This window comes from Gopherus flavomarginatus, chromosome 5 (genome assembly GCF_025201925.1).
Source record: "Gopherus flavomarginatus isolate rGopFla2 chromosome 5, rGopFla2.mat.asm, whole genome shotgun sequence".
Lineage (NCBI taxonomy): Eukaryota > Metazoa > Chordata > Testudines > Testudinidae > Gopherus > Gopherus flavomarginatus.
In genome coordinates this window covers 87,318,932-87,332,201 of record NC_066621.1, presented here as the reverse complement: position 1 = coordinate 87,332,201, position 13,270 = coordinate 87,318,932, and the positions used below count along the sequence as shown (strand labels likewise).

General features: G+C 46.7%; 1 protein-coding gene across 40 annotated transcripts in view; it reads right to left on the bottom strand.

Moving 5' to 3' along the window:
- MADD (MAP kinase activating death domain) overlaps positions 1–13,270 on the bottom strand; it is a 133,034-nt gene that overhangs the window by 116,332 nt on the left and 3,432 nt on the right. For 2 of the 40 annotated variants that reach the window (XM_050953417.1, XM_050953418.1), the window contains exon 2: positions 6,875–6,974. The exons of the other annotated variants lie outside the window; for them this stretch is intronic. The gene's annotated coding sequence lies outside the window, so the exon portion shown is untranslated. The remainder of the gene's footprint in view (positions 1–6,874; positions 6,975–13,270) is intronic. 40 annotated transcript variants of the gene reach the window in all.

Here is a 13,270-nt window from a genome sequence, read left to right as displayed (position 1 = left end):
CAATGTTTAAATCAAGAGTGGATGTTTTTCTAAAAGCTATGCTCCAGGAATTATTTTGGGAAAGTTCTATGACCTGTGTTATACAGGAGGTCAGACCAGATCATCATAATGGTCCCTTCTGGCTTTGGCATCTATGAGTCACTTTTTCTCTAGGGGTTAGCTTGCCACCAAGCCATTAGTGAACAGAAGCAACTAGGTTCATCATAACTTCCACACACGCTACAAGAAACAGAATCATATACACACAAACAAATGGTATGCACCCCACAGATAGGGATGTTGTTCCTGCCTCACAGGGCTGAGGCCAGAAGATTAAAGCTCTTGGTTGCTCAAGTGATTGGTTTTACTATCTTGCCAGATACTGGCCAGGGAGTGGCTTCCTTCCTCCCTCCCATCCCTTCAGTTGAGTTCTTGATCACAGCATGCTCCACAGCACATACTAAGCCACACAGCCACTACATAAGCACAGGCTGGAGCACAAGAGCCGCAGGTAATCTGATTCAGATCAATCTCCATAGCAACCCAATCTCTCTTCCCTAGATCCCAGCCTGTCAGAGCTATTTATACAGCAGCTGCAGCCATACCCTTCTCTCAGCTCATAAACAAAAGCTCTCAGCGCTGCCCACACTACAAACAAGCTTTGCCCAGGAGCTGGCAATTAAATATCTACCTCCTGACACCTGAATGCCCCTGTGCTACATGACACCTTGATATCTGCCACAGGCACAGACCCTCCCATCAAAAGGGCTTTCCCCACCTAGGGACGTAACACAAACATCAGAGATCATTAGCATTCACTAAAAACTGAAAACATACCATACGCTCCCAGCTGACAAAGCATCCATCACTCACCCAGCCACAGCTGCTTCTTCAAAGCTTCCCCAAACACCCACTAGTATTGGTCATTTTCAGTTTCACCCTAGTGCTGCTGTTCCAAAGGGCTATGCATTAACACAAGCATGAGACTCTTTCAGGAGTGGTCAGAGTGCAGAGGGGGCAAGCCAGGTGTGACAGCCAGTTGCAATCAGAAGAGCATTTGTCCCAGAGGAGCACAGCTGTCTTCATGAACAGAGATGTGGTTGCTGATGTAGCTGGGTTCCCACCCATTGATGGCTTTGGAGAGAAGACCCTGGTCTTGGATTGGCCTCAGAAGCAGATTAGGAGCTAGTGGAGAGATCACTGGAGAAGAGTGAGGTCTCTAAATAAATATTTGTATCTGCTCTCTCCTACCACAAAGAGACTGTTTCATGGAAGAAAGCAATGGCGATACACTCATGTGGGAGAACAGAGTCAGACCTGACTCTATTTGCAGCACACTACTCACAAGACGGATCCACAGGATTAACTCTTAACTCTAGTTTCAGTTTAAACACTAAAAATAAGGTTTAAAAAGGTACTCTCTCACTTTGTCTAGAGCAACTCCCTTTTCTGTAATCATCCCCTCAACTCTCCATACTCCAGCATATGCAGAATTCTGATGCCCATTTTCTCATGTACAAATCCCATCACCCACACCCTTAGACAACTCCATAAGCTTCCCCATCATGGCAGGATCCAATTTAAAATTTATATTGTTTTAAATAATCTCCAAGGGTTTACTCTAGTCAACCTCAATGGTGGGGGAGGGATAGCTCAGTGGTTTGAGCAATGGCCTGCTAAACATAGGGTTGTGAGTTCAATCCTTGAGGGGGCCACTTAAGGATCTGGGGCAAAATCATTACTTGGTCCTGCTAGTGAAGGCAGGGGGCTGGACTTGACAACCTTTCAGGGTCCCTTCCAGTTCTATGAAATAGATACATATCCATATATTTAAAGTCTATCTCCCTTACTTCCTTCTATGCTTTTTCAGCCTCTCTCTTCTCTGTTCCTCATAAAACTGTGCTGTTACAGGTACAAGAGCCTTCTCCAAGGTAGTTCCTTACATCTGAAGCAGTTTACTAATTATTTATCTTTGCCTCATCAACTCCATCTATCTTCAAATCTCAGTTAAAAATATATGTTCGTACAATCTGTATTAAAGACAATGAACACCAAGAAATTGTGTTGCTCTGAACTGGATTAGATGGGAATTTCCAAACTGCCAAAAGTTAAAATTTTCTGTTGTAACATCTTAGTAACTTTTGTTTTTGAAGAGGAAACATTCTCAGCCTGAGTTGCGTGCTGGGGATTTTTATATCCAATTTGTCTACGCAGCAAGCAGGCTGGAGTTCTGATGCTACAGAAAATGAGAAGCCATTTTCTAAGGGCCAAACACCAGAGATATGCAGTCATCAAAAATTAAAAAGCAGCTTTGATACAAAGTTAGGACAATTAGCATAAGACATTTAAACTAAAAATTGCTGGATGCAAACAAACAAGGATTTAACTGTTCGATTATTCACCAAGTTATTTCTGATGTCACAGTGCTACCCTCCAGATAAGGCAGTTGCAAGTCAGGGACAGGGCCTGCAAGACGACACATCACAAGAGGGCAGTGGGAAGAGCAAAGAACATTTCTCCAAATAGTAAAAAGATGGTCACTGATTGATAGCTTCTCACCTCACTTAGGTACCAGGCCCTTTGGACTGGTCACACCACTTGTTTAGCAAGTCACATCTGTCATGACACAATGATCCTTAAGCTGAAAATTCAGTGCTCTTTCTTGGAGGGGCCAAAACAGGGCAGGTAACAGGTTCCCTAGGATCCCCACAAGCTGCACATGGGGCACAGAAATTCCCTACTCCAGTGAGCCCAACCTAGAAAGGCTGGAAGATGGGTCAGTATGAGGGGACACATCACTCTAGTAGCGGAGAGGCTAACAAACTCTTCTGGGCTCAGCCAGCACTAATTAGGAGCACCTGTAAGGCTCACTCTGCCAATGAGTGGGGGGGGAGAATTCAAAAAAGTCTGCCACAGGAAGAGGTGGCAAACAGGAAGAAGGTTGCTGGTGACAGGGACAGATAAGTAAAGAGGAAGATAGTTGCAGACCTCGCTGTCCCTGAGACTGCACAAACCAGATATGAAGCAGGATGGCCCAAAAGGAGAGCAGCAGACCCTAATCCTAATTAAAGACACTATACCTGCTGATAAACCTAACCCAAAGGCATGACGAGAATGACTGCCTAAGAGACAGACCACCTTTGTCTCCCCCCGGCCCGATTCCCCCAACACACACACACAGGGAAAAAGAGAGAAAAGGAACTTTTTGTTCATTTTTTTTTTTTCAGACAACTCTTTGTGTGCTACAAATGGGGTAAGGAAATCATAAACAACTCAAAATTGTGGTCTGGTAGGGTCTCAGGGAAGCTCCCAACCTGCTACAAGCAGTAGAGAATGCGGGTATAATTACATCTGATACGAGGATTTAAATAAATAAATAAGTAAAAGCCATAGAGGGGAACAGAGCTCAGCAGATCTGAACAAGATGGAACTGGAGGTATAAGGTATAAGTGGCTAGCGGAGATACAGCAACAGCAAGGTACTCAGCAACAGCAGTTCCAGAAGCTATTGCTGCAGCATTGGACCACCAACAGCAAGTTCAAACCACCCAACAGCTCTTGAGGGCCCAGCAGCAAAAGTTTCAAAAAGAAATGATACAACAGGTAGTGCTGGCCCTAAGTCCTTAGGAAGCCCAAGCAGGTTAAGCTTCTAAAGAGGGGCACTTTCCCTGACAGTACCCGTGAAGCTAACCAAGATGGGACCCAGACAATGATCTTGAGGCCTTTCAATTACATTTGAGAGGGTGACACGAGCATCCTGGTGGCCCTCAACTTTGGCCCCATATTGCATGGGTCCAGCAGAGGCACCCTACAGTAACCTGAACTTAGCCTGTTCTAAAAACTATACAGAGGTAAAGTCTGCCATTTTGGACTGTTTGCACATTTCAGAAGAAACCTGTTACCAATGTTTTAGATCTGAGAGCTCCCCTAAGAGGGCCAGACCCCAAATAGTAGCACAGCACTTGAGGAAACACTACTGGAAGTAGCTCCACTTGGAAGAAAAATCAGGGGCCCAACTGACCAAGACAATTGTGACTGAACTTATAAAGACAGGCAGACAGCGTCCATAAAAGGCAGAGAGTGGGTATTATGGCACTCCCCTGGGAAATTATCAGATGCAGTGCAGCTAATATAGGATTTCATAAGGCCTGGGACATAACAGAGAGAGACCGAGGAGGATGAACACAAACCAGTAACGTCCTCTCTGACAGGTCCAAACCCAAAGATGTCCTCCAGATCCATGATTTTCAAACCTTTTTTCTGGTGACCCAGTTGTAGAAAATTGTTGATGCCCATGACCCAACGGAGCTGGGGATGAGAAGTCTGGTGTGTGGGAGGGGCTCAGGGCTGAGGCAGAGGGTTGGGGTGCAGCAGTGAGGTCTGCGATGTGGGACCAGGAATAAAGGCTTCAGGGTGTGGGAGGGGGCTCTGGGCTGGGACAGGGGGGTTGGGGTGCGGGAGGGAGTCAGGGCTCTAGGTGCAGGCTCTGGGGTGGGGCTGGGGATCAGGGGTCCTGCAAGGGGCTTCACGTTTGCAGGGGAGCTCAGGGCTGGGGCAGGGGATTGGAGCATGAGCTTACCTTGGGTGGCTCCCGGTCAGCGACACAGCGGGGGTGCAGAAGCACGCTTCTTGCCTGTCCTGGACCATGGACCGCATTGCGCCCCAGAAGCGGGCAGCAGCCAATTCGGCTCCTAGGTGGAGGTATGCAAGCGGCTTCGCACAGCTCTCACCCACAGGCACTGCCCATCCCAGCTGCCATTGGCAAGGAACTGGCCAATGGGTTGCGGAGCCAGTGCTCAGGGTGGGGGCAGCATGTGGAGCCCTATGTCCCCCATGCCTAAGAGCTGGACCTTCTGCTGGACACTTTTAGGGCGCAGTGCAGTGTCAGAACAGGTAAGGACTAGCCTGCCTTAGCTGGGCAGCACTGCCTACAGGACTTCTAACGGCCTGGTCAGCGGTGCTGACTGGGGCTGCCATGACCCAGTCCCTTCCATTCCGCAACCCAGTTCTGGGTCACGACCCCTGGTTTGAAAGCCACTGCTTTAGATCATGGGTAGTCTAGGGGGGAGGGAGCAAGGTCAGGCGCCGACACCACCAATGGGACTGTCATGCACCTCAAACAACTGAAATAGGACCCACAACTCAGAGTCCAGCCACTATTCCACAACCGAGTTCACCCTCATCTAGGAAAGGTCCTGGAAACATCAACCCGATAACTTGCTACTCCTGTGGGCAGACAGGACAAAAAGAGAGAGTACACTCTTATGGAATGTGAAAATGCCCACGGTTGGGCTGCAGAAACCTGCATATAGAAAAGGACTCCCACTAAAACTGATGGTGCTGGTGATGGACCAGTGGAAGAGGGTTCAACCTCGTTGTAGTCAGATGGTGGTCCAGGCCTCTATAGTAGGAGACAATGACACCCCTAAAACTATGATCCACCCACAGTATATACATGGTGATCTGTGAAGATATCCCAGCAAAAGTCTACAGCTGACAGTGGGGACACGTACTATGGTGAGAACAGTAACTCTTGCCAAAAAATTGCCCTGTCCCATAATTATAGGCTAGGATTGTCCATTTTTTGGCAAGTCATTAACAAACAGGTTCATATAATGAACCAGGATCCAGGTCAATTGTTGCACTCAGTTCCCTAGAACTTGGCAAATCTTGGGGAAGCCAAAGACCCCAAGGAGGGATCATTCCAAGCAACATAGTTGTCAACCCACAGGGAAAGAAGAGATAAGCAGTCAGGACCTGGAAGCTCTCCTACAGGGTGGGAGTTTTATGCAAGAACAGAAAAGAGTCTACATTGAGCTGTGCATATGAACAACTGGCCTCCACAAATGGGGAAGTAGCAGAGACTCAGTGGGGTGAGCAGCATCCACACTTTGCACTGAAGAAAGAGTGCCTGTATCAAATCAAAAGGGATAGTGAAGGTTCCAGCCGCTGGCGCCATGAAAGTACCACCAGAGAGTGTTGCAGCTTGTGCACAACATCCCATGCAATGGACACTTGTGAAGAGAGAAGACACTGTCCCGGGTATTAGCCTAATTCTACTCGCCAGGCATGCATCAGGTGGTGAGAGAATACAGTTCCTCCTACCGAGTAGCAGTTAGCCAGCAGCAACGGGATTTCTAGGGTGCCCCTGATCAAGACACCCTTTGAAAGAACTGGAGTGGACCTGGTCAGTGCCCTAGAAAAGAGCACACTGGGGCTTCAGTACATATCAGTGATAGTCACCTACGCAACCACATATCCAGAGGCTGTTCCCCTTTGTTCTGTTACACATACAGTGGTACCACCAGAACTTTTGAAGCTCTTCTCATGTATAGGATTTCCCCCCCAAAATAGTAACAGATCAAGGGATTAACTTCACCTCCTATGCTCCATTCTGAAGGTCAAGTCCCTGTAAAACCTTGGTGTACCACACACAGACAAATGGCCCAGCGAACTATTTAACAAGACTATGAAGTGAATGTTGAGATGCTTTATTAGTAGCGACCCCAACCACTGGGACCAACTATTCTTGCAGCGTCTGTTTACCATAAAGGAGGCCCTGCAGGCCTCTACAGGTAGGATTGCCAACTCTCCAGGATTGGCCTGGAGTCTCCGGAATTAAAGATTATGTCATGTGATGAAATCTCCAGGAATACATCCAGCCAAAATTAGCAATCCTATCTTCAGGGTTCTCTGCCTTTGAGTTACTTTATGGTTGCCAACAGCAGGGAATCTTGGATTTGCCATGGGAGGGTTGGGAGGAACAGGACATAGGCCTTAAGCACAACCCAACACATCTTACAATTAAGGGAATGATTCGGGACATAAAGGTGTTTGCCAGAGAGAATTTAAGGAAGACCCAATATGCACAGGAACAAAATTATAGAGGGGCTCACTTATGGACTTTCTGCACAGATGACCAGGTCCTTTTGCTGCCAAGTCAAAATTAATGACAGGGTCAATTTGAAGCTGTTAGGCAGGAAGGACAGGTGGACTCTAAGATAAAACCAGATAGATTTTAGTTTCCTTCCTTCTATCACGTGAATCTTCTTAAACCTTGGAAGACATGAGAGACCCATCGGCCAAGAACAGATTACAGTGCCTGTGGTGACTGCCTCACCCCTGCACAGAGGTAGCAATTCCTGCAATTGATCAAGGACTTTGCAACCGCACTCTCCCCCGATCCAGGGAGAATGCAGTTAATTCACCATCATCTACAGACCACCCTGGGCTAATCAAGGAGAACCCTAGATCATTGCTATGGAGAATGAAGGGCACAGTCCAAAAAGAATGAGCTATGCTGGAGATGGCGGGAGGGAAGTCCAAAAGTGAATGGAGAAGTCCCATGGTGCTGGTTCCCAAACCAGACTGTTCAGTTCAATTTTGCAGATCACCAAAAAGGAAAGCAGCAAAGAGTCCTGTGTCACCTTATAGACTAATAGACGTATTGGACCATGAGCTTTTGTGGGTGAATATCCACTTAGTCGGATGCATGTCAGTCAGACTTTAAGGACAGAAGGGTGCATCATGATCATCTAGTTTGACCTCCTGTACATTGCAGGCCACAGAGCCTCATCCACTCACTCCTGTAAGAGATCCATAACCTCAGGCTGAGTTACTGAAGTCCTCAAATCATAATTTGAAGACTTCAAGTTACAGAGAATTCACCACTTACACTAGTTTAAGCCTGCAACTGACCTGGAGCCATACTGCGGAGGAAAGTGAAATAGCCCCCGGGTCTCTGCCAATCTGACCAGGAGGAAAATTGCTTCCCAACTCCAAATATGGCCATCATTTAGATCCTGAGCATGTGGGCAAGACTCACCAAACAGACACCTGGGACACAATTCTCTGTCATAACTCAGAGCCCTCCCCATCTAGTGTCCTTTCAACAGCCATTGGAGACATTTGCTGCTAGCAGTCAAAGATCGGCTATATGCCATTGTAAGCTATCCCATCATACCATCCCCTCCATAAACTTATAAAGTTCAGTGTTTAAACCAGTTAGATTTTTTGCCCCCACTGCAAGGCTATTCCAGAACTTCACTCCTCTGATGTTTAGAAAACTTTGTCTAGACCTCACCATCTCTGAAACTGCACGGACGAGGGATAGTGAAGTGACCCTAAGGGAGGGGCTGGACGCAGACCTTATCCCGATTAAATACACTATACCTTCTGAAAGACCCTCTTTTTGATCACCTTTGGGTTTGGTTTAAGAGACAGACCACCTTGGTCTCCCCCCTCACTGATTTCTCCCTTCCCCCACAGGAGAGGGGAGGGAGGAAAGGACCCGTTTGTTTTCTTCAGACAACCCCTTGTGTGCTACAAATGGGGCAAGGACATTGCAAACTCAAATCATGGTCTGATGGGGACTCCAGGGAGCCCCCAACACCTCCCCAGTCAGGAGCAGAGAGAAGGGGGAAAAGGGGAGTGCAAGCTAACAAATGGTCTCAGTGCTCTCTGTGCATCTCCAAAGAGAATGAAATTCAGGAGCACATAAAATCACAGTTAAAATAGATTTTTATATTTAACTGACCCCTGTGGCCCTCATTCAGCATCCCCACTCCCTTCCACTTTCTCCCAGCTTTAATCCAGTCACTCACTGAGGGTACGTCTACACTACGGGATTATTCCGATTTTACATAAACTGGTTTTATAAAACAGATTGTATAAAGTCGAGTGCACGCGGCCACACTAACTACATTAATTCGGCGGTGTGCGTCCATGGTCCAAGGCTAGCGTCGATTTCCGGAGCGTTGCACTGTGGGTAGCTATTCCGTAGCTATCCCATAGTTCCCGCAGTCTCCCCCGCCCCTTAGAATTCTGGGTTGAGAGCCCAGTGGCTGATGGGGCAAAAATCATTGTCGCGGGTGGTTCTGGGTAAATGTCATCACTCATTCCTTCCTCCGGGAAAGCAACGGCAGACAATCATTTCGCGCCCTTTTTCCCTGGATTGCCCTGGCAGAAGCCATAGCACGGCAACCATGGAGCCCGTTCAGCTTTTTTTTTTTTTTTTTTTTTTTTTTTTTTTTTTTTACAGTCACCGTATGTGTACTGGATGTCGCAGACAGAGGCAATACTCCAGCGCTACACAGCAGCATTCATTTGCTTTTGCATGATAGCAGAGATGGTTACCAGTTGTTCTGTACCGTCTGCTGCCGGTGTAAATTAGCAATGAGATAACGATTATCTGTCCTTCTGTACTGTCTGGTGCTATCATGGGTGCCCCTGGCTGAGATCGGCCGGGGGTGCAAAGGCAAACTGGGAATGACTCCCCGAGTCAATCCCTCCTTTATGGTTTCTAAAAAAAGAGTCAGTCCTGCCTAGAATATGGGGCAAGTGTACTAGAGAACCAGTGTATCAGAGAGTACAGCTGCTCCGTGTCAGATCCTGCAAAAATGATGAGCTACATGCCATTCATGGGGGGTGCCTCTGCAACAACCCCACCTGTTGCTTCCTTCCTCCCCAAACCTTCCTGGGCTACCGTGGTAGTGTCCCCCCCATTTGTGTCATGAAGTTATAAAGAATGCAGGAATAAGAAACAATGACTTGTTAGTGAGATAAAATGAGGGGGAGGCATCCTCCCAGTGCTATGACAGTCCAGGCAGGACATTAAGCGGTGCGGGGGAGTGGAGCCCAGCATGCCGCTGCTATGATAGTCTAGGCAGGACAGAATCTTTTCTTTACACAGGAAAGGGAGGGGGCTGATGGAGCTCAGCCCCCAGTTACTATGATGAGGATGGTTACCAGCCGTTCTGTACTATCTACTGGGAATGACCAAGAATCATTCCTATTTTCACCCAGGCGCCCCCAGCCAGCCTCACCTGAAGCCAGCCAGGAGCTCTCACGGGTTGATAACAAGGACGGGTACCAGTCCTACTGCACCGTTTGCCACCGGGCAGGGGAGAGGAGAGGATACTGCTCTTTACTGCTGCAGCATCGCGTCTACCAGCAGCATTCAGTAGACATAGGGTGACATTGAAAGAAGTCAAGAAACGATTTCTTTCCCTTTTCTTTCACGGGGGGTGGGGGGGAGTAAATTGACAAGCTATTCCCTGAACCACGCCGGACAATGTGTTTGAACCTACAGGCATTGGGAGCTCAGTCAAGAATGCAAATACTTTTCGGAGACTGCTGGGGACTGTGGGATAGCTGGAGTCCTCCCTCCCTCCCTCCATGAGCGTCCATTTGAGTCTCTGGCTTCCCGTTACGCTTGTCATGCAGCACTGTGTAGCCTGTAGATTTTTTTTTCAAACGCTTTGGCATTTCGTCTTCTGTAATGGAGCTTTGATAGAACAGATTTGTTTCCCCATACAGCGATCAGATCCAGTATCTCCTGTACGGTCCATGCTGGAGCTCTTTTTGGATTTGGGACTGCATTGCCACCCGTGCTGATCAGAGCTCTACGCTGGGCAAACAGGAAATGAAAATCAAAATTTCACGCGGAAATTCCTGTTTACCTGGCCACTGCATCCGAGTTCAGATTGTTGTCCAGAGCGGTCACAGTGGTGCACTGTGGGATACCGCCCGGAGGCCAATACCGTCAATTTCCGGCCACACTAACCCTAATCCGATACGGTAATACCGATTTTAGCGCTACTCCTCTCAGGGGGAGGAGTACAGAAACCGATTTAAGGAGCCCTTTATATCGATATAAAGAGCCTCGTAGTGTGGACGGGTACAGCGTTAAATCGGTTGAACGCTGCTAAAATCAGTTTAAACGCGTAGTGTAGACCAAGCCTTACAGATTTCACTCCATGACTGCCCCAAACTGTACACACATACTTCCTTCACTCTCTTCCAGCCCCTACAGCCCAGAGCCTCTCAATCCTGACTAGCCCTAGTTCTCCGTTTGATTTCTAATCCTGGTTTCTCTCTGACAGCTGGCCAGTGCTGGAAATGATGGAGTGGATGGACCCAGTGTCTTCTGGATTAGTAGTTTGCTATACGGAAGACCCAGAGGAGCTGGGAAACCAATGGAGGAAGCATGTTCACTGGCAGGGAGGTATGGGTAAAGGAAATGTTTTTAAAGCAATACCTAGGGCCAAGCAAGGAGCAGCATGTTGGGCTCTGAAGGACCCTTCTAGACCCAGGATGGTGACTACAGCATGAAGGGAGAACAGAAATCCTGTATTTGTAAAGGACACAAGTGATGAGATGAGATGACTATGGGGAAAGGGAAATTGAGTTTTTGAGTGCAAAATAATCAATTCTAGTCTGGTTTAACTGCAAGTCACAGAAAGTAGTTACCATCTAATGGTAGCTCAGTGACTCCTTGTGAGAAATTTCTTTGGTGGGTAATAGTCCACATTTTATAGAACAGGTGTCATTATTACCAAAATTATCATAGCAAGAGACACTAATTGAGCCCCCTTGTTCCCAATATCTGAAGAATACCCACAAATGAACAGGCCATAGGGACAGAACATCCAGTCTCAACCCACAAGGGCCTCTTTGGAGCAGGACTGATTCCCATTGGGAAGAAAAAGGGCAGGAAAGCATGCACTCCAGCTGCTCAGGTTTTACCTGTTTTGTGGATATGCTGACTATTCAGTGTCCACTGCTGTCAATTCCACACTTTTCGGCAGCAGGAAATTCACTTAAAAATGAAAAAGTAGCAGAACCTAACAAAGATCTAGACCAGTGTTTCTCAATGACCAGTCTGGGGACCAGAGCTGGTCCCTGAGATCTTCCTGACACAGTTTAGGAAGATAGCAAGCCGGTTCCTTGTGTCAAAAAGGTTGAGAAACACTGATCTAAACTTCCCCCTGCCATGGGGCAGAAAGGGTATCAAAGATCAGCAGAATGCACCCCAAAAGGGCAAAAACCTGAGAGCAGCAAGTGCCCACAAATGAGTGTTTTGAGGTGAGAGAACCACCATTTCCTTCCTACTAAACAATCAGCAAACTGTTAACACTACATGTGCAGTCTTGCTAGGGGGAAGGGGCAGGGACAAGGGCAAGAGAAAATCTGCTCTTGTGGTTAATGCAATAGACTGGGATTCAGGAAAACTGGGTTCAATTCAAGGCTTTACCACAGACTCATCAAGACCCCATGGGTAAGTCACTCTCTTTTTGCCTCAGTTCCCAATATGTAAAATGGGGATAACGATCCCTCCCTACCTCTCAAGAGTGTCACAAGCATTAATTCATTCTTGTTTAAGGTGACAAGTACCATAGACTAACCTACAAATAAATGAGAGGGAGCGCTCAAATTAGATATTACAAGGTACATTGAAGTCAACATGAAGACCAGCCCCTGCTTTTGGGTCTGCCACAGCTAGAAGATGCTCAGTAGGCTGTGGAAGAAACAGAAGATTCACAGGCCACATTGGCCTGAGTTACAGAATTGATGCACTGTTTTATATAGTGACCTCGACTTGTAGCAGAGTCTCACTGGACTGCAATTTCTGAGGGTGCAGCAAGAGTAGATTTGCCGCAGGATGGACAACTTAGGCACATGCAAACCGTACCTCTCACTTCCAAAGCAGCACCAGTTCTGCCAGCTAGTCAGTAAAGGAAAAACAGCAGTCAGCACCAGTGAGGACGACACCCCACAATTCAATGGCTGCTGGACACAAAGATACACTGCCATCCAGGCTGGGAGTCCTCAGGTTTATAGCAGCAAGAGCCATTTGTGTTGAACTCCAGTGGGCTGATTCTTTAGAGTTTCTTTAAATTAGTCCCTACAGTTGTAAGACAAATTCAAACTAGAAATGAGGAGTACATTTTTAAGTGATGGTCATAAAAAATTCTCCCACAGCTCTCATAGGAATGCTGTGGATTCTCTGTCACTGAAAATCTTTAAATAAAGATATCTTTCCAAAAGACATACTCTAGCTCAGCCAGATGTTCGGCACTAGATACAAGAATAACTGGCTGAATTCCATGGTCTGTGTTATGCAGTAGGTCTGACTATATAATCATAATGGTCCCTTCTGGCCTTAAAAATCTATGAAGACAAGCAGCATAATCCTCCCCGAGGTAAGATACTGTGATCATTCCACAACTTTGTAGATCACCCCACTAGGAAAAGATTTCTCAAGATTCAGCTAGTTCTGCTCAGATTTACTTAAGAATGAGAAATGTATTATGTACAATTTAGTTAGCACATAAAAAATACAGTTTGGAATATTTATTAAATGAATGTGTATAAATTATTTAGGTTTGATTTGAACAACAACAACATATACCTAGCATTGAGGATGGAGCTACAGCTTCACACTAAACTACTTAGGTGTATTTTTTTTGCCTTTTAGCAAATATGAAAAAAAGTGTTGAAAATAGGATGCA